The sequence below is a fragment of the Spermophilus citellus genome (genome assembly GCF_964194105.1).
Source record: "Spermophilus citellus genome assembly, chromosome: 6".
Lineage (NCBI taxonomy): Eukaryota > Metazoa > Chordata > Mammalia > Rodentia > Sciuridae > Spermophilus > Spermophilus citellus.
The window spans coordinates 20,601,632-20,620,591 of record NC_138187.1 but is presented as its reverse complement, the minus strand read 5'-3'; positions in this window follow the sequence as shown (position 1 = coordinate 20,620,591).

Genomic DNA, 18,960 nt, shown 5'->3' with positions numbered 1-18,960 from the left:
ATGGTTGTTCAAACTATAGTAATGGGTAACATCAGAGCCAGCATTATTGACTTTTTACATACTGGGTGTTTTACATGCCATATCTCATTCAATCTTTTTGGACAACCCTTATTATTTTTTATAGATAAAGAACCTGAGGCCCAAAGAAGTCTGATATCACGTAACTAGAAAGTAAGGGGTATGGAGACCTGGGAATTCAGGTGCCGCCTCTTTTTACTACTTTCATAGTCTGGGTGTTTCCAGTCATGGCAGCTAGTGTCTAGTCTTGAAGACAGAAGAGACTAGTCAAGTCTAGGTCAACTTAATCCAGGATATCTACATTGCAGTGCTGAGTGAAATCTGACCCAAAAGTTAAGGCGGCACAGGAGACAGGTATAATATACAGACAGAGATGCTTAGTGTTTCCATCTTATTCCAGTCACCCATGGGACATCCACGGGTCAAGAATCACAGTTGTTTTCAGGTCCCTAGAAAGTAACCTAGGATCATCATAACCCATACATTAGAGGTGTTGTCTACAGCAGTTAACTATTAGTGGGAGACTAATACTGTCTAGCCATGTGACCTCCAAAATTAGTGATTTTTAGGTCAACTAGGAGCAAGTGAAGCTAGAGGATTTCTTTTAAGTCTTTCACTATTATTTAACTATTCCTTTTCTTTTTAATACCTCTTAAGGCGTAAAGTCCATCCTTACTAACTGATGGTACAAAATCCACAGACCAGATTTGGCCCATGGACCATAATTTGCTGAAACCTGTTCTAGATAACAAAGTGATTACTATGCCCTGGAATCGTATAACATGGCAGTTCTGCCAGGCCTAGAGCACACTGGACAAGAGTTGGTTTTGGCTTTAACTTTGGGGGAGGAAGCAATATATACCCTTTGTTTTTTTTGTGAAAAACTCATGTTCACAAGTTTTTCTTAACTTTCATATTTTGAGAAAATAACAACAGTTTATAAACAAAAACAACCACATATTCACAAATTTCTTTTTATTTATTTAGGTGCCAGGGATTGAACCCTGGGGTGCTTAACCACTGAGCCACATCCCCAGCCCTTTTTATTTTTTATTTTGAGACAGGGTCTCCCTGACTTGCTTAGGGCCTCACTAAGTTGCTAACACTGAGGCTGGTTTTGAACTGCTATCTTCCTGCTTTAGCCTCCAGAGTCATTTTCAAAAGAAATTTCCAAGTGTGAATTTGAGCACATCTATGATGAATCAAAGTTTGCTGCTGCTGCTGTTGTTTTATTTAAAAACAACTTAGGTTTACAGGTTTTTAAAAGTATCTTCCTGGCGGGTGTGGTGGCACATGCCTGTAATTCCAGCTGCTTGAGAGGCTAAAGCAGGAGGATCGTGAGTTCAAAGGCAGCCTTAGCAATTTAGTGAGGCCCTAAGTAACTCAGTGAGGCCCTGTCTCTAAACAATTAAAAAGGGCTGGAGATGTGACTTGGTGGTTAAATGCCCCTAGGTTCAATCCCTGGTATCAAAATTAGTAAATAAAAAGTATCTTCCTGAGTTTTAAGAAAATATAGGTGGGAAAACAAACTCTGAAAAATAACTTCCTGTCATATGAGTTTCAGGAAATCTAGCTGAACCCCTAATAATTATAGAGGCTGGGCATAATGGCACATGCCTGTAATCCCAGCAGCTCAAGAGGATGAGGCAGGAGGATTGCAAGTTTGAGGCTAGGCTTTGCAATGTAGCAAGACCCTGTCTCAAAAATATAAAGGGCTGGGGATGTGGCTCAGTGGTTAAGTGCCCCTGGATTCAATCCCTGCTGCCCACCCCCCAAAAAAAAAACTTATGCAAATGAGCTCAGATTCAAGAGTTTTCAAAGTTAACTTCCAGGTGAGATTGTACAAATCCAGATGCAAGAGCAGTCTTGTGAAAACAAGATCATACTCAGGGATTCTCCCAGTGTGAATTTGAAGAATTGTCTCCCAGCTTTACGCTCACTTTTCCACTGATGAGAGAAATGAGGAAAAAAATACGAAAAAGAACCTGAGAACTCTGAAGTAAAAGCCGGCATATTGGGGGGAAATTCAAAACTTGAAGCAAGCAATACAGGGGTGAGTTTCTTGGTATTTTTTCTTTTGTGGCTTCTGAGGTCAGGCTGCAAAAACCCCAAAAGAAAAACCCATCTTGGACCAGGAAAAGGAGCCTGTGGACTGGAAAGCCTGGCAGGAGATCCCATCCCCCCTACTCCCCTTTTTTTTCCACCAGGGGCAGGCAACAATTACAAAATTATGCAGCAGTGTTGCTCTGGAAGCTAAAACTTTAGAGGAACCAGGAAAGAGGACACTTGTCTGAAGAAGTGGGGCAATCACTATTTTGTTTTTCTATTGCTAGTTTGGCCCAAGGATGGGCTCAACTGTAGTAGGGGCACAGGCAACTAAAACTTCTGAACAACTGACTCTCTGGGCCAGAAATCAATTGACTACTGAAAGGAAATATTTACCAAGAGATTTTTTTTTTTTTTTTTTTTTTTTTTGGGCAGGGGTTGGAGGTATACTGGGAGTTGAACCCAGAGGCACTTTACAACTGAGGTATATCCCTGGCCATTTTTGTTTTTATTTTATTTTTATTTCTTTATTTGTGGTACCAGGGATTGGACCCAAGGGCACTTAACCACTGAGCCATATCCATCCCCTGCCTCCCCTTTTTGAGGTTCTTGCTAAGTGCTTAGGGCCTTGCTGAGTTGCTGAGGCTGGCCTCAAATTTACAATCCTCTTGCCTTAGCATCCTGAGCTGCTGGGATTACAGGAGTTGTGTACCACTGCACCCAGCTTACCAAAGGATTTTAACAGAACCTAGAATCTTGATATGCAAAATACTTGGAACACAATCTATTTTAACAATACTCTCTGAAATATACACTTGAGCCTGGGGAAGACTTCTCAGCAGGTCATCAGCACATTAAGGGACTGTGTAGTGTGACCAAATTTGATTTATCCCAGTAGTACAGGAGAGGCTTAACATGAGGAAATCAATGATACAAATTAAGAAACCCAGTTAACTTGATGCAAAAGCCCTTCCCCACCCCCTCATTTGGTACTGGGAATTGAACCCGGGGTACTTTACAACTGGACTACATCCCTGACCCTTTTTATTTGGAAAAGGTTTCACTAAGTTGCTTAGGGCTTTGCTAAGTGGCTGAGGCTGAGGCCTTGAATTTGATTCTCCTGCCTCAGCCTTCTGAGTTGCTAGGATTATAGGCACCCCACATCTCCTACACAGTGTCCTGTCATGATAAAAATAAAAGGAATAGAAGGGACTATCCTTAACATGATAAAGGGCACTTAGGGAAAACTCACAGCATTCTCAATGGTGAAAAAGACTGAACACTTTCCTCAGAGTTCAAGAACAAGAGACAGGATGTCAGCTTTCACCATTGCTATTTAACTTGTACCAGAGATTTGACCCAGAGTAGACAAGGAAAAGAAAGGCATCCAGTTGGAAAGGAAGAGGAAAGAAATCCAAGTTGCAGGTTGCAAAGGTAAGGCAAAAATCAGTGTGCACACATCAAAGGACTCTCAAAAGTGAAAAGGTGACCCCCAGGGTGGGAAGAAATCAGTAAAATGTATCTGATATGCATCTGATAAAAGACCCACAAAATATAGAGAGCTAAAAAGAGACAACCTTACTTCAAAGTACGTGGTGCACGCCTGTAATCCCAGCGACTCTGGAGGCCAAAGCAGGAGGATCACAAGTTCAAAGCCAGCCTCAGCAATGGTGAGGTGCTAACCAACAGTGAGACCCTGTCTCTAAATAAAATACACAGTAGGGCTGGGATGTGGCTCAGTGGTTGAGTGGCCCTGAGTTTCAATCCCTGGTACAAAAAAAAAAGACAAAGGACTGGAAGATATTTTTTTTTTTTTTTAGTTCTCGGCGGACACAACATCTTTGTTGGTATGTGGTGCTGAGGATCGAACCCGGGCCGCACGCATGCCAGGCGAGCGCGCTACTGCTTGAGCCACATCCCCAGCCCAGGACTGGAAGATATTTCTCCGAAGAAGCTGTATAATCCTATGGCTCAGCAATTTTACTCTTTAGAGATAACACCCAAAATAATTTAAAACAGGCTCAAATTGCAGTAGAATTTTATTATTTATTTATTTGGTACTGGGAATTGAACCCAGGGGCACTTAACCACAGAGTAACTAACATCCCAGCAGATTTTTATTTAGCAACAGGTTCTCATTGAGTTTCCTAAGGGCCTCATTAAATTCCTGAGGCTGGCTTTGAACTCACAATCTTCCTGCCTCAGCCTCCTGAGCCACTGGTATTACAGGCATGCACCACCACACCCAGCTCCTCAGCAGAATTATTCACAGTAACAAGGTGGATACCCAAGTCTACATCAAAGTGGAGAATATATAAAATGTGGTATATACATACAGTGGAATGTTAGCATTGAAAAGGAAAATCCTAATAATGTGTCATAACGTGGATGAACCTTGAAAATATGCAAAGTGAATTAGCCAGACAGAAAAAGACAATATTTTATTATTTCACTCGAATTAATCTAAAAGGAGCAAATTCGGGAAAAAAATAGGTTTACCAGGGGCAGGGGAAATGGGAAATTATTGCTTAATTGTTGCAGAGTTTCTGTTTTGGGTGATGGGAAAGCGTTGGAAGTAGTAGTGATGTTTATTATACGTTATTATAAATGTACTTAGTGTCACAATTGTGCACTTAAAAATTAAGGCTGGGCATGATGGCACACACCTGTAATCCCAGTGACTCAGGAGGCTGAGGCAGGAGGATTGCAAGTTCAAAGCCAGCCTCAGCAAAAGTGAGATGCTAAGCAACTTGGTGAGACCCTGTCTCTAAATAAAATACAAAATAGGGCTGGGGATGTAGCTCACTGGTCAAGTGTCCCTAACTTCAATCCCTGGTACTAAAAAAATAAATAAATAATAAGATAAACCAGGTTCGGTGATGTGTGTCTGTAGTCTTAACACTTAGGAGGCTAAAGGATCACTTGAGCCCAGGAGAAATAAGTTAAAACAATAAACTTAGTGTTATGTGTATTTTGTCACAATAAAATAATGGATCAAAGACTTAAGTATAAAAACTATAAAACTGTTAGAAGACAACTTAGAAGGAAATCTCTGTGAATTTAAGAAAAGATGTATTAGCTGTAATGCCAAAATTATGATCCATAAAACCCAAATCGGACCTTTTTAAAATTAAGAACCAATCTTCAAGAGACGCTTAAGTGAATGAAAAGCTATAGGCTGGGAGAAATTTGCAAGTCATATCTGACAAAGTACTTGTATCCAGAATATATAAAGAATCAAAACTGGGTAATTAAAATTTTTTTTTAAATACTTGAACAAATACTTCAACGATTTCTTGGAGGTTCCACACCATTAGTTATTAGGAAATGCTAACTGAAACCACAGTGATACACCACTCCACACCCATTAGAAGGTGTAAACAACAGACCATGCCAAGTGTGGAGGAACTTCCTTACACTTGGTGAGTGTGAAATGGTGCGACTCCTTTGGAAAGCAGTTTCACACTTTCCTCAAAAGTTAACGTACAGTTACCACATGCACAGAGATCTTGAGAGATTCAGAGCTTCAAGGACACCCATGATGTCCCTTTCCTGAGCTGAAGACAACCCTGTGGATCACGGTGTGGGAGCTGCAGGGCCAGAACCTGGTTTTGGTTCCTCTTCCACCATTTGTGTGCCCTTGTGTGATCCGACTAGGTCTCTCTTGAGCTTCAGTTTCTTCAGATCCGTGCTACCTCACCAATACCATGAGATTTATGGTCCGTGATAGTATGATTTATAACAAGCAGTTAAAGAATTAGATGTTAGCCAGGCACAGTGATGACATGCTCCTGTAGTTCCAGCTGCTCAGAGGCTGAGGTGAAAGGATCACTTGAGCCCACAAATTCAAAGCAAGCCTGAGCACCATAGCAAGACAGCATCTCAAAAAACAAAAACCCTATTAACAACTAGATGTGAGTTAGACTCTTCGCTTTCATGAAATCAGGGAATTTTGCTTGCTTAAGGTCACACAGCTATAAATATAAAAAGAACATATGATGCTGGGAGCTTCAAGGGACTTTCACGATGAAGTCAAGCTTCCCATGTTTCCCAGATGAGGAAATTAAAATATAGAGGAAGTGATTTTCTCCTGTCTTTTGACTCTCAGCCTGAACTAAAACCCCTCTCCCCTCTAATGTAGGAACAAAGTCCCAATATGTCCTTTTCCTCACAAGTTATGGGTACCTCTCTAGGAAGCTCTGCCAGTTTCCTGGACAAAAAGCCTGGTTTTCCCAAGAAAGCGATCAGGACAAGGTTTCCAATCTTGGGCTTGACACAGCTCAGCTTGAAGTGTCAAATTCAGCCAGAGCCCAAAATCAAGTAGTAAGCCATATGGTTGGGAGCAGCCACATATTCCAAGCCTTTACTATGAAAGTGACAGGGTTTGAGCAGGTCAGACAGAGAAGGAAAAGCTGCTGCCAGACACAAACTAAAGGATTAGCTAACAAATGTCAAGCCTCTACCTGGGTTTTGCCCTGGCCTTCAGGACTGACTGGAAGGGACATGCGGTCTAGATGTGTTAAGCAGACTCACCAATAACTTAACTTATGGCCCAAGTGACATCAAAGAAAAATCTTTATTTTCTGCTACAAAAGACACTTCCTTTATGTAGGAAATTTGGAATACACTAGTGGTAAAGACAAAGTTGCTAGTAGTTTCAAAATAAATATACAGCCAGGCACAGGACTGCACTCCTGTAATCCCAGCAACTCTGGAGGCTGAGGCAGGAGATGGCAAATTCAATTACCTCAGCAATTTAGGAAGCCCCTCAGCAACTTGAGACCTTGTCTCAAAGAACAAAAAGGACTGAGGCTGGGGCTGGGGCTGGGGCTCAGCGGTAGAGCGCTCACCTAGCATGTGCGAGGCACTGGGTCCGATCCTCAGCACCACATAAATGTCCAGCTGCAACTAAAATAAATACATGTTTTTTTAAAAAAGAACTGGGGATGTAGCTCAGTGGCAAAACACCCCTGGGTTCAATCCCCCAAATTCGAAAATAAAAATATAAAAATAAATGAGATAACATGCTTTGCCCAGAGCCCAGTCCAAGGCATATGTGGAGGCTCAGTGTTGGCAGCTGTGCTCCACTGACTCTCCAGAAGGATCAGGTAGTGTCCAGCGCCAGGGTGGGAGCCCTCATGGAAAGGCGATTACATGGTGATCGTAACTCCCCGTTCACACCCACAAACATTTGCACAGCCCCATCTGTGTGCCAGGCTCTGGACCGAAAACATGGGTATAACCCATGAGCAGACTGTCCTGGGCCACACCTAAGTGTGCCACACCTTAGGAAGTAGGATAGCAGGCTGAGGCCATCCCCACCTTCAAGCCCTTCCACTGACCTGCCCTGTGAGTCACTTCCCCTCCAGGACTTCAGGCTCCTCATATCTCAAATGGAGGGGACAATTTTCAAAGGATGGAGAACAAACTTTTTTTTAGCACTTTATGCCTTTAATTGAAATTATACAATCTTTATTTTTGCTTAAAATAACAACCATTTAAAAATATTCAGTGGTGTTTAGTATATTCACACTGCAGTGCAATTGCCACCCCTGACTTGTTTTAAAAAACATCATTTCGAAGTGAAACCCCTCATTGTGCAGCTTCTCTCAGCCTCTGGTAACCACCAGTCAGCTTCCTGTCTTATCAACTGATCTACTCTGGTATTTCATGTAAATTGAATACTACAACAGTGACATTTTCCCTCTGACTTTTCATTTAGCATATTTTGGAGATTCATCTACATCATATAGCATGTATCAATACTTCAATCATTTCATGACTGACTAATATTCCATTGTATGGATATACCACAGTTAACCATTCATTCATTCATTGGTGGACATTTGGGCTGTTTCCATCACTATGTCTTTTCTCAACAAATCTTTTTTTCCCTTTTTTTTCTTTTCTTTCTTTTTTTTAAATGCCATGCTTGGGGGTCAAATCCAGGGCTTTACAAAGGATAGGCAAGCACTCTACCACTGAGCTTCACACCCCAGCTCAAACCATTTTAAAAAGGGGGAAACCTAGGCTCAAAAAAGATCAAGTGAAACTGGGTGTGATGGTACAAACTATAATCCCAGCTACTCAGGAGGCTGAAGCAGGTGAATCAAAAGTTCAAGGCCAATCTGGGCAATTTAGAAAGACCCTGTCTCAGAAAATACAATAAAAAGGTCTGGGGACAGTTCTGTGGTAAAGTGCTTGCCTCACATGTACGAAGCCCTGGGTGTAATTCCCGGTGCTGACAAACGGAAAAAAATGCGACATAGAATCAGGGAGACTGTGACAACTAGAGAACTGATGCCCTCATCTCAGGGAGCAGCGCCTACACACAGTGCTACCAGGGCTGAATTTAAAGAGAAGCAGAAATTTAGATTTTATTGTGAACTCTAATCCTAATATGTTGGGTTTACTTTAAAAAAAAAAAAAGTTAGTACCATAGAGGACAAACAAAACATTTGCTGGCCAGATTGGGCCCAGAAATCCATTTGTGAATTCTGCTCTCATTGCAAATACTAAATGTCAATTAAACACTATAGACCCACAATTTAATGCGCTTCCATGCGTTTCCCTCGTCACTGGAGACCATCACCGTGCACAGCTAGGAGCAGGCTTTACTCTCAGCTAGGAGCAGGCTTTACTCTCAAGGAAGGCTCTTCTGCAGTCAGAAGAGATGAGGGGAAGGGGCTGCAGGGACAGCCCAGATGACAAACAAAACAGATTCTGGTCCCCTCTTCAGGACCCATCATGGTCTCAGATCCAGCCACCAGCCCTCAAGTCTCAGAGTAGAAAGGCACATTTGCTCTCCACTTCTCCAGGGGGCGCTGCCATTTCGCAAAACACAGCCCCAGACCCACTCTCCTCCCTCTTTCACTAAATCAGCAAACGGGACTGAAAGGACCACAGCAGCCTCTGTTTCTTTTACCAGTCCCTTCCTCCCTCACACTCTCCTCGGCCTTCCCTGTGAGCTCAGGCCAGCCAGGCCCGGGTTCGATCCTCAGCACCACATACCAACAAAGATGTTGTGTCCGCCAAAAACTAAAAAAATAAATATTAAAGATATTCTCTCTCTCTCTCTCTCTCTCTCTCTCTCTCTCTCTGAAAAAGAAAAAGAAAGATGGGGGAGAAGAAGAGGAAAAAATTTGGAAAATTCACAAATTTGTGGAAATTAACACATATCTAAATAATTAATGAATCAAGGGGAAAATTAGAAAGTGCTTTCAAGACGGGAACCCTCCTTGATGAAAAACAAAACCCCTTAAAATTAAAGGGGGAATGAGATGGGCAAGCTACTCTCAATCCCATAGAACTAATGGATATAACAGAAAATTGGGATTTAAAAAAAGGACCAGTCTTTGAGGCTATGGAATTAACACACCAGGATGTTGAGAAGTCATCTCTGCCTTCTGAGACCATATCAAGAAGCCAGAGCCAGACAAAGCAACATCACTAAAACACATCGTGACAGGACAATAGTTTGCCCCGCTCTTAAAATAATATTAGGGACTTTCCCAGATGATAAGGAGCAACCCCAGGTGGCCAGGGGCAGATGTATGCATAGAACGGTCACTAAAGTAGCCCACACTTACCTTTGTGGGCAGAGTAAAAAGCTCAGCCCTATTGGGGACTTCAGGTGGTTACAAGACATGCTGTAGGGCATGAGGAATGATGAAGAGCATAGGCTCTCCTCTGCGCAGGGTGGCATCAAGGGGCCAGTCCTGTCTATGCTGTGGATGCCAGAAAAGCTATACGTGTTCGTCTTTAGTTTGAAACAAACTGACTCCCTCTCCCTCCTTCTTCGAGCAGAAGCCCCCAGGGAAGAATCTTGTAACCCTCTTGTCGTTCCTTTGTCCGATTCTTCTCATGGAGTGGACAAGAACCCACTGACGCTTTGAGAGGAATGAAAACAAAAAGAGAACATACCAAGACTCATAGGAATCAGCTAAGGCAGTTCTCAGACATTTATAAACACATATTCAAAAAGAAGAGATACCTCAAACCAATAACCTAAGCCTCCCAATAAAAAGAAGAAACTAAACCTAAAGAGAGCAGAGGAAGGAAATCATAAACATGAGCACAAAGAAATGCAACAATTAAAAAGTAAAGAAGTAAATGAAACAAAAGCTGATTCTTTGAAAAATCACAAACCTGACAAATCTAAATGGACCAACCAAGAGAGAAATAGAACAGACTCATAAACAAAACAGGAACAAAAGAGAAGACATCGTTGGTTGAGTGTTTGCCTCACATGCACAAGGCCCTGGGTTCAATCCCCAGCACCACCACCAAAAAAAAAAAGTCATCATGACTGACATTGCAGAAAGAAAAAAAAAATATAAGGGAAAACATTTGTGTGTCAACAATTAGATGACCTAAATGACATGGAAAAATTCCTAGGGCGATTCAAAATACTGAAATTAATTTATGAAATATAACATCTGAGTATATCAATGTAAAGGCATTGAATGGTTGATTTAAAAGACTTCCCACATGCCTGTAATCACAACTCAGGGGGCTGAGGCAGGAGGATCACAAGTTTGAGGCCAGTCTGGGCAGTTTAGCAAGACTTTGTCTCAACATAGAAAATAAAAAGTACTGGGGATGTAGCTCAGTGGTAAAGCACCCCGAGTTCAATTTGCAGTATCAACAAAACAAAATAAAACTTCTGTAAAGAAAATTCCAGGAGTCCATTGACAACTAAAATATATATAGAGAGAAAATTCCAGACCAGATGGCTTTGTTTTGAATTCTACTAAACATTGCAGAATTACCATGGATCCTTTACAACTTCTCCAAAAGTTGAAAGATGGGGAGGAAGATAGCAGACTAGGAAGCACCAACCATCGGTCTCCCTAACCCAGCTGGCAAGAGTACTAGCAGAATCTGTCCAGAGTAACATCTTGGAGCTCTGGATTCCATTGAAAGTTGATGACTTCCAGGGTGAGATAGGAGTTTGGGGATGCCCACATGGCAGAGGTAGTGTACCGGGCTGGAGTAGGAGAAGAGTCATCACGTCCCTGTTTACACTATGACCATGACAACTCCCGCCCCCAAGGGCGTATCACCATGGCAACGCCCACCATAGGTTCTGTATTGTAATCAGGTGAAAATCAAGTGACCAATAGAAACTGTCTTCTAATTAGGCAAAAATCAAGTAACCAATGGGAACAAATGGGGCAGGGTCTCCAATCAGTGTGTGCAGAGAGGTATCCCAGTGCAGCTCACCGCATAGGATAAGACTCGCCTCGACCCTGGGCCTTGAGCCAGTCTCATGTGGCCCACTCTGCTCTGTTTTATGGAGTGTCACTTTCACTTTGAACAAATCTATGCTCTGCCTGTTGCTTCTGTCTGTCTTGCTCAGTTCTTTGTTCACGATGCCAAGAACCTGAACCCTAACTGGACCTCCCACTGGTGTCACAGGGAAAGTTTGTATGGTGACTTGTGATGAATTTCAGCTCTTAGCAGCAGCTATCCAGCCCTCTGCAGGCAGTTATACTGCTGATAGACATCAGCATGGATGTCACATCAGAGCCAGGGTGTGGGCACTCAGGGTCCCACTCTCTAAATATGGGGGAACTACCGTCTGATGAATAATTGCCACATTTTTAAAAAATTGCCATATTTGTGTAGGGTGTGGTGCTGAAGATGGAACCCAGGGTCTCATGCCTGCCAGGCAAGTGCTCTACCTCTGTGCCACACCTCAACCCCTGATTGCCACTTCTGTCCACAGAGACCATTTTTTTCAAACACACACACACACACACACACAGACACACACCATTGTTCAAACCCATCCCTCACTGGCTTAAGCACTTCCAGAGGATTTTAAATGCCAGGATATTTTTTCCCTTTCATTTTTCTTTTTTTCCCCTTTTGGGATCTAGACATGAAAGACTAAGACATTCAAAAGTCACCACAAGTATGAGGAAGATTAGAAAGACACCTTGCATGCCCAGATTAAAGGAGGTTTTTTTTTTCATACTTCATTCCTTTTATTGCCAAATAACATTCCATTGTACAAATATATTATATTCTATTTATTCATTTAAGAGTTGATGGACAGATGAGTTGTTTACACTTTTTAGCTGTTATAGATAATATTGCCGTGAACACACATACAGAATTTTGTGTGGACATACATTTTCATTTCTCTTGGGTATAGACCTCATGGTGGAATTTCTGGGTCATAACTGTTGGACACACTGCCAGACTGACATTTTCTATTCCCATTGTGAATGTATAAGGATTTTAGGTTTTTCATATTCTTGTTGGTACTTCTTGTTATCTCTTTTTTTGTTATTACTATCCTAGTGGGTTAAAGGAGGTTTTGTAAAGACCTAATACTTTAACGTTGCACCTCAGTTGATCCTTGTTACAGAGATCACTTACAACGATTAATAAACAAAAGCAGCTGCCCTGCAGATGCTGGACTGGGACAGCCAACACCACAGACATGACTGCTTTGCTCTGCCTGTGACATCAAGGCAAAGAGGAAGTAGCTATTTCTGTGCTTAGTTTTCAGACCAGTGCACACTAAGAAAGATTTATAGCCTAATACTTCTTAGAAAAAAACAACAAGAAACAATAAACAGCAACCCTGGAGCAGAATTACCATATTATTAGAATAACAGTTCAGTTTTCAACAACAACAAAAAAAAATCACTAGTATATAAAGAAACAGGAAGGTATGGCCCACTTTTTGGGGAGCAATGCAAAACAATAGAAACTGTCCCTCACAAAGGCCAGATGATATACCTACTACTAGACAAAGATTCTAAAACAACTCTCTGAAATATACTTAAATAACTAAAGGAATGGGGCTGGGGATGTGGCTCAAGCGGGAGCGCGCTCGCCTCGCATGTGTGCGGCCTGGGTTCCATCCTCAGCACCACATACCAACAAAGATGTTGTGTCCACCGAGAACTAAAAAAAAAATAAGTATTAAAAATTCTCTCTCTCTCTCTCTCTCTCTCTCTCTCTCTCTCTCTCTTTTAAAAAAGTTAAATAACTAAAGGAAGATGTGAGAAAAGTAAAATTAAAAAAAAAAACGGACAGACAAAACATATGTCAACAAAGAGACAGAAAACAAATTGAAATGACACACAGTGATTGTGTCTTTGGACCCAAGTCCAGCTGTGTGCCACTTGACAGGCCACTTAAATCAAGAGACAAGGTGTTGAGGCAAGGAGGATGACTATTTGAAAAGCTGACTGGATAAAAAGATGGAAGACTTCTGTCCAAAGTACATCTTGCTAGGAAGCTTTTAGGTGTGGCCTATTCACGTGGTTGATGAGTGTTCCTAGACTAGTGGGTACCTTCTCACTGTGGGTGGGCCAGATGATACAATCTGATCCTAATTTCCTCATAGTGAGGTTCCTTAGGATATGCTTGTCACCAATTAGTTTGCCCACTCGGAGTTCCTGACGTGATGTCCAATGGGTAGGCTACAAGGGTGGCTGTCCTGAGGCCCTCTTGCTGATCGTCAAACTCACAGTATCTCATGTGAGGTTGAATGTGGAGTTAGGTGTGAGATCTGGTCTCAACTGAAATGAATAATTCACTGGAGGAATTTAAAGACCGATTTGAGAAGGCAGAAGAAAGAATCAGTGAACTTGAATACAGTATGCTTGAATTATTTAGCCTGAGGAACAAAAATTAAAAGGTTTCAAGAAAAGCAAGCAAAGTCTAAGGGACCTTTGGCTCATCATCAAGGAAACCAATATAGACATTTTAGGGTTCCAGAAGGAGAACAGGGAGAAAGTGCAGAGAGATTCTTTGAAAAAATAATGACTGAAAACTTTCCAAGTTTGATAAAAGACATAAATATTTAAGAAACTCAATAAATTTCAAATAGAATAAACTCAAAGAGACATACACCTAAATATCACTATTACATTGACTGAGACACAGAATCTTACTTGTCAAAGACACAGAATCTTAAAAGCAGCGAGACGTGACTTGTCACATACAAGGGATGCACAACATTCTTATCCATAGATTTTTCTTTACAAACTTTGGAAACAAAAGGTAGTAGGCTCATACAGTCAACATGCTAAATAAACAAAAGAGTCTGTTAACCAAGAATTCAGCAAAGCTATCCTTCCAAAGTGATGAAGAAATTAACATGCTCCCAGATAAACAAAAGCTGAAAGATCTGTTATCACTAGATTTGCTCTGCAAGAAATACTAAAGGAAGCCAGGTGGGTGATACACACCAATAATCCCAGCAACTCAGGAGGCTAAGCCAGGAGGATCACAAGTACAAGGCCAGCCTCAGAAACTTATCTGAGACCCTGTCTCAAAATAAAAAATAAAAAGGGCTGGGATGTAGCTCAGTGGTAAAGTGCCCTTGGGTTCAATCCCCAGTACCATGGGCTGGGGATGTGGCTCAAGCGGTATCGCGCTCGCCTGGCATGTGTGCGGCCTGGGTTCAATCCTCAGCACCACATACAAACAAGGATGTTGTGTCTGCCGAAAACTAAAAATATATATATATTAAAATTCTCTCTCTCTCTCTTAAAAAAAAAGAATATTAAAAAAAAATCCCCCTGGGGCTGGGGATGTGGCTCAAGCGGTAGCGCGCTTGCCTGGCATGCGTGCGGCCAGGGTTTGATCCTCAGCACCACATACCAACAAAGATGTTGTGTCCTCCGAGAACTAAAAAATAAATATTAAAAATTCTCTCTCTCTCTCTCTCTCTCTCTCTCCCCCTCTCTCACTCTCTCTTAAAAAAAAATCCCCAATACCATGGGGCAGTGAGGGTGAGTGGGGACCCAATTACTAGTTTGCAGTTTTGTACACACAATACAAAGAGATATAATTCTATGATGTTAACATATGAAAGAGGTGAGGACAGATTTGTAAAGGAAGAACTTTTGTATGTAACTAAAATTAAGCTGTTATAAATTCAAATGAATGTTATAACTTTTCTTTTTTTTTTTTTTGTACCAGGGATTGAACCCAGGGGCACTTAATCACTGAGCCATACCTCCTGCCCTTTTTTATATGTCATTTAGAGACAGGGACTCGCTAAATTGCTGAGGTTGACCTTGAACTCAGGACCCTCTTACATCATCCTCTTGAGCTGCTGGGATTATGAGCATGTGCCACTGCACCCAGCTGAATGTTATGACTTAAAGATATCAATTGTAATCCTCATAGTAATCAAAAATAAAAAAGCCATAGAATATACATAAAATAACCCAGTCAATAAATTGGCCAAGGACATGAACAGACACTTGACACTTCTCAACCAATATATGAAAAAATGTTCACCATCTAGCAATTAGAGAAATGCAAATCAAAACTACTGTAAGATATCATCTCACTCCAGTCAGAATGGCAGCTATTATGAAGACAAACAACAATAAGTGTTGGTGAGGATGTGGGGAAAAAGGCACACTCATACATTGCTGGTGGGACTGCAAATTGGTGCAGCCAATATGGAAAGCAGTATGGAGATTCCTTGGAAATCTGGGAATGGAACCACCATTTGACCCAGCTATTCCTCTCCTCGGACCATACCCAAAGGACTTAAAACCAGCATACTGCAGGGACACAGCCACATCAATGTTTTTAGCAGCACAATTCACAATAGCTAAATTGTAGAACCAACCTAGATGCCCTTTAGTAGATGAATCAATTAAAAAATGTGGCATATATACACAATGGAATATTACTCAGCAATAAAAGAGAATAAAATCATGGCATTTGTAGGTAAATGGATGCAGTTGGAGAAGATAATGCTAAGTGAAGTTAGCCAATCCCCAAAAAAACAAATTTGTTTTCCCTGATATAAGGTGACTGACTCATAATGGGGTAGGAAGAGGAAGCATGGGAGGAATTGACAAACTCTAGATATGGCAGAAGGGTGGGAGGGGAAGGGAGAGGGCAGGGGGTTAGCAATGATGGTGGAATGTGATGGACATCATTATCCAAAGTACATGTCTGAAGACACGAATTGGTGTGAACATACGTTATATACAGAGATATGAAAAAAATGTATTCTATATGTTTAATAAGAATTGTGATGCATTCTGCAATTAAAAAAGAATATACATAAAACAAATTGAGAAAGGAATTAAATTATCTCACTACTCTCCAAAAATTAACTGAACAAAAAGGAAGACAGTAATACAGAAAACGAAGAAACAGTGCTTTCCAAAAGGTCTGAAGAACACGGAGTGGGCGCCTCTCCCCTTTCCCTTTGTGTTTGACATTTGGCAAATTATTGGAAGATGGTGGTTCTGACTGAAAGGTGAAGGTATGATCTTATAGGTAGAAAATACTTAAGATGCCACAAACAACTGTTAGAGCTCCTTCATTAATTCAACAAATTAGCAGGATGAGGACAACAGACAAAGATCAGCCGTACTTCTGTATACTACAAATAAGCAATCGGACAAGGAAATGTGCTTAGCATGCAAGAGGCCCCAGGTTCAATGCCCACTACCAGCACCACTGCCACCACAAGCTTCAGTACTCAACGTGGTATGAGCATAAGGACAAAGAGACGAATGGAATAGAATAGGGAAATGAGAGAGACCCTCACATACACAGTCAACTGATTTTTAAAAAAAAATTATTGTCAATGGATATTAGTTTTATTTATTTCTATGAGGTGCTGAGAATCAAACCCAGTGCCTCACAACTTTCATTCATGGTTTTAGGTGAAGTTCTAATCTCCTGGTTTTGTGTGGGAGTGTCCAGTTGTCCCACTGAGATGTGATGAAAAGACTTTTTTTCTCCATGAATGGTCTTGGGATACTTGTCAAAGCTCAGTAGTGCCGATCTGTGTGAGGGTTTATTTCTGGGCTACTCAATTCGATTGATCTGTGTGTCTGTCCTTATGCTGTCTGTCCACGAGCATAAGTTTTGAAATCAGAAAATGTGAGTCCTCCAAATTTTCTTTTTCTTCAAGACTCTCTTCTTGTGTGTGTGTGTGTGTGTGTGTGTCCACACTGGGGATTGAGCCCAGGGGTGCTTAAACACTGAGCTACATCTCCAGTCCTTTATTTTTTTAATTTGCTCTTTTTAGATATACATGACAGTAGAGTATATTTTGATATATTACACATACATGGAGTATAAAATTTTTTATTTTTTATTTTTTAGTTGTAGATGAATGCCATACCTTTATTTTGTTTATTTAGTTTTATGTGATGCTGGGGATCGAACCCAGGGCCTCACACGTGCTAGGCAAATGCTCTACCACCGAGCTACAACCCCAGCCCAGAGTATAACTTATTATTTATTTTGAGACAGGTTCTCACTGAGTTGCTTAGGGTCTTACTAAGTTGCTGGACTGGTTTTGAACTTGCGATCTTCCTGCCTCAGCCTCCTGAGTCTCCGGGATTACAGATGTGTGCCACTATGTATTAATTTGATTTATGGATTATTCATTGTTAGCATATAGAATTGCAACTCATTTTTGTTGTGTTGACTGTATTCTGAAACTTTGCTAAATTAGTTATTAGCTTTTTTTGTTTTAGTGAGAGAGAGAAAGAGAGCGAGAAAGAGAGAGAATTTTAATATTTTATTTATTTTTTAGTTTTTTTGGCGGACACAACATCTTTGTATGTGGTGCTGAGGATCGAACCCAGGCCGCATGCATGCCAGGTGAGCGCGCTACCGCTTGAGCCACATCCCCAGCCCAGTTATTAGCTTTAACAGGGGTGTGTGTGTGTGTGTGTGTGAGAGAGAGAGATCGTTAAGGTTTTCTACATATAAAATCATGTAATCTGCAAACTAATATAACTTTACTTTTTCCTTTCCAGTTTGGATTCCTTTTACTTGTTTCTTTGCCTAATTGCTCAAACTAGAGATTTTAATGTTGAGTAGAAGTGGCCATAGTGGGTATTCTTTTTTTTTTTTTTTAAAGAGAGAGAGAGAGAATTTTTAATATTTATTTTTTAGTTCTCGGCGGACACAACATCTTTGTTGGTATGTGGTGCTGAGGATCGAACCCGGGCCGCACGCATGCCAGGCGAGCACACTACCGCTTGAGCCACATCCCCAGCCCAAGATGAGCCTCTTCTTGAAAATGAGACTGATCCCCGCCAACCTCTGAGATCCTTTCTCCATGGCTCTCAACTTCCCCACAGCCCACCTCTCCCCGGCTTGCCTGCCTGAGATGGAGGGTCCCAGAGAAACAGAGAAATATTTTAAAATTCTAGTCTGCCAGGTGTAGTGGTGCATACCTGTAATCCCAGGGGTTCAGGAGGCTGAGGCAGGAGGATCGCAAGTTCAAAGCCAGCCTCAGAAACTTAGCGAGTCCCTAAGCAACTTAGTGAGACCCTGTCTCCAAAAATAAAAAGGGATGGGATGTGACTCAGTGGTTGAGCACTCCAACCATTGGTACCTAATAATAATAATAATAATAATAATAATACAGATAGCAAATTAACTACATGTTATCTTTTTGCAAATCTCTTTAACGTCTTGCCTAATAAAAGATGAATTCTTATATATGCTTTTGTGTACAATATGGTTTGCGTATTGTTTTAGTTGAAATACAAAGAAAAGGGGCTGGGGATGTGGCTCAAGCGGTAGCGCGCTTGCCTGGCATGCGTGCGGCCTGGGTTCGATCCTCAGCACCACATACCAACAAAGATGTTGTGTCCGCCGAAAACGAGAAAATAAATATTGAAAATTTCTCTCTCTCTCTCTCTCTCTCTCTCTCTCACTCTCTCTCTTAAAAAAAAAAAGAAAAGAAAATCCAGCCTCACACAGATATATAGTTGGAAAAGGAAGGATATTTTTCAAATAACTGTGGATATACTACCATACAGTTGACAGAGTTGTTTTTAAAAGTTAGTTAAGGGGCTGGCATTGTGGCTCAGCAGTAGAGCACTCGCCTCTCACATGCGAGACCCTGGATTCGATCCTCAGCACCAC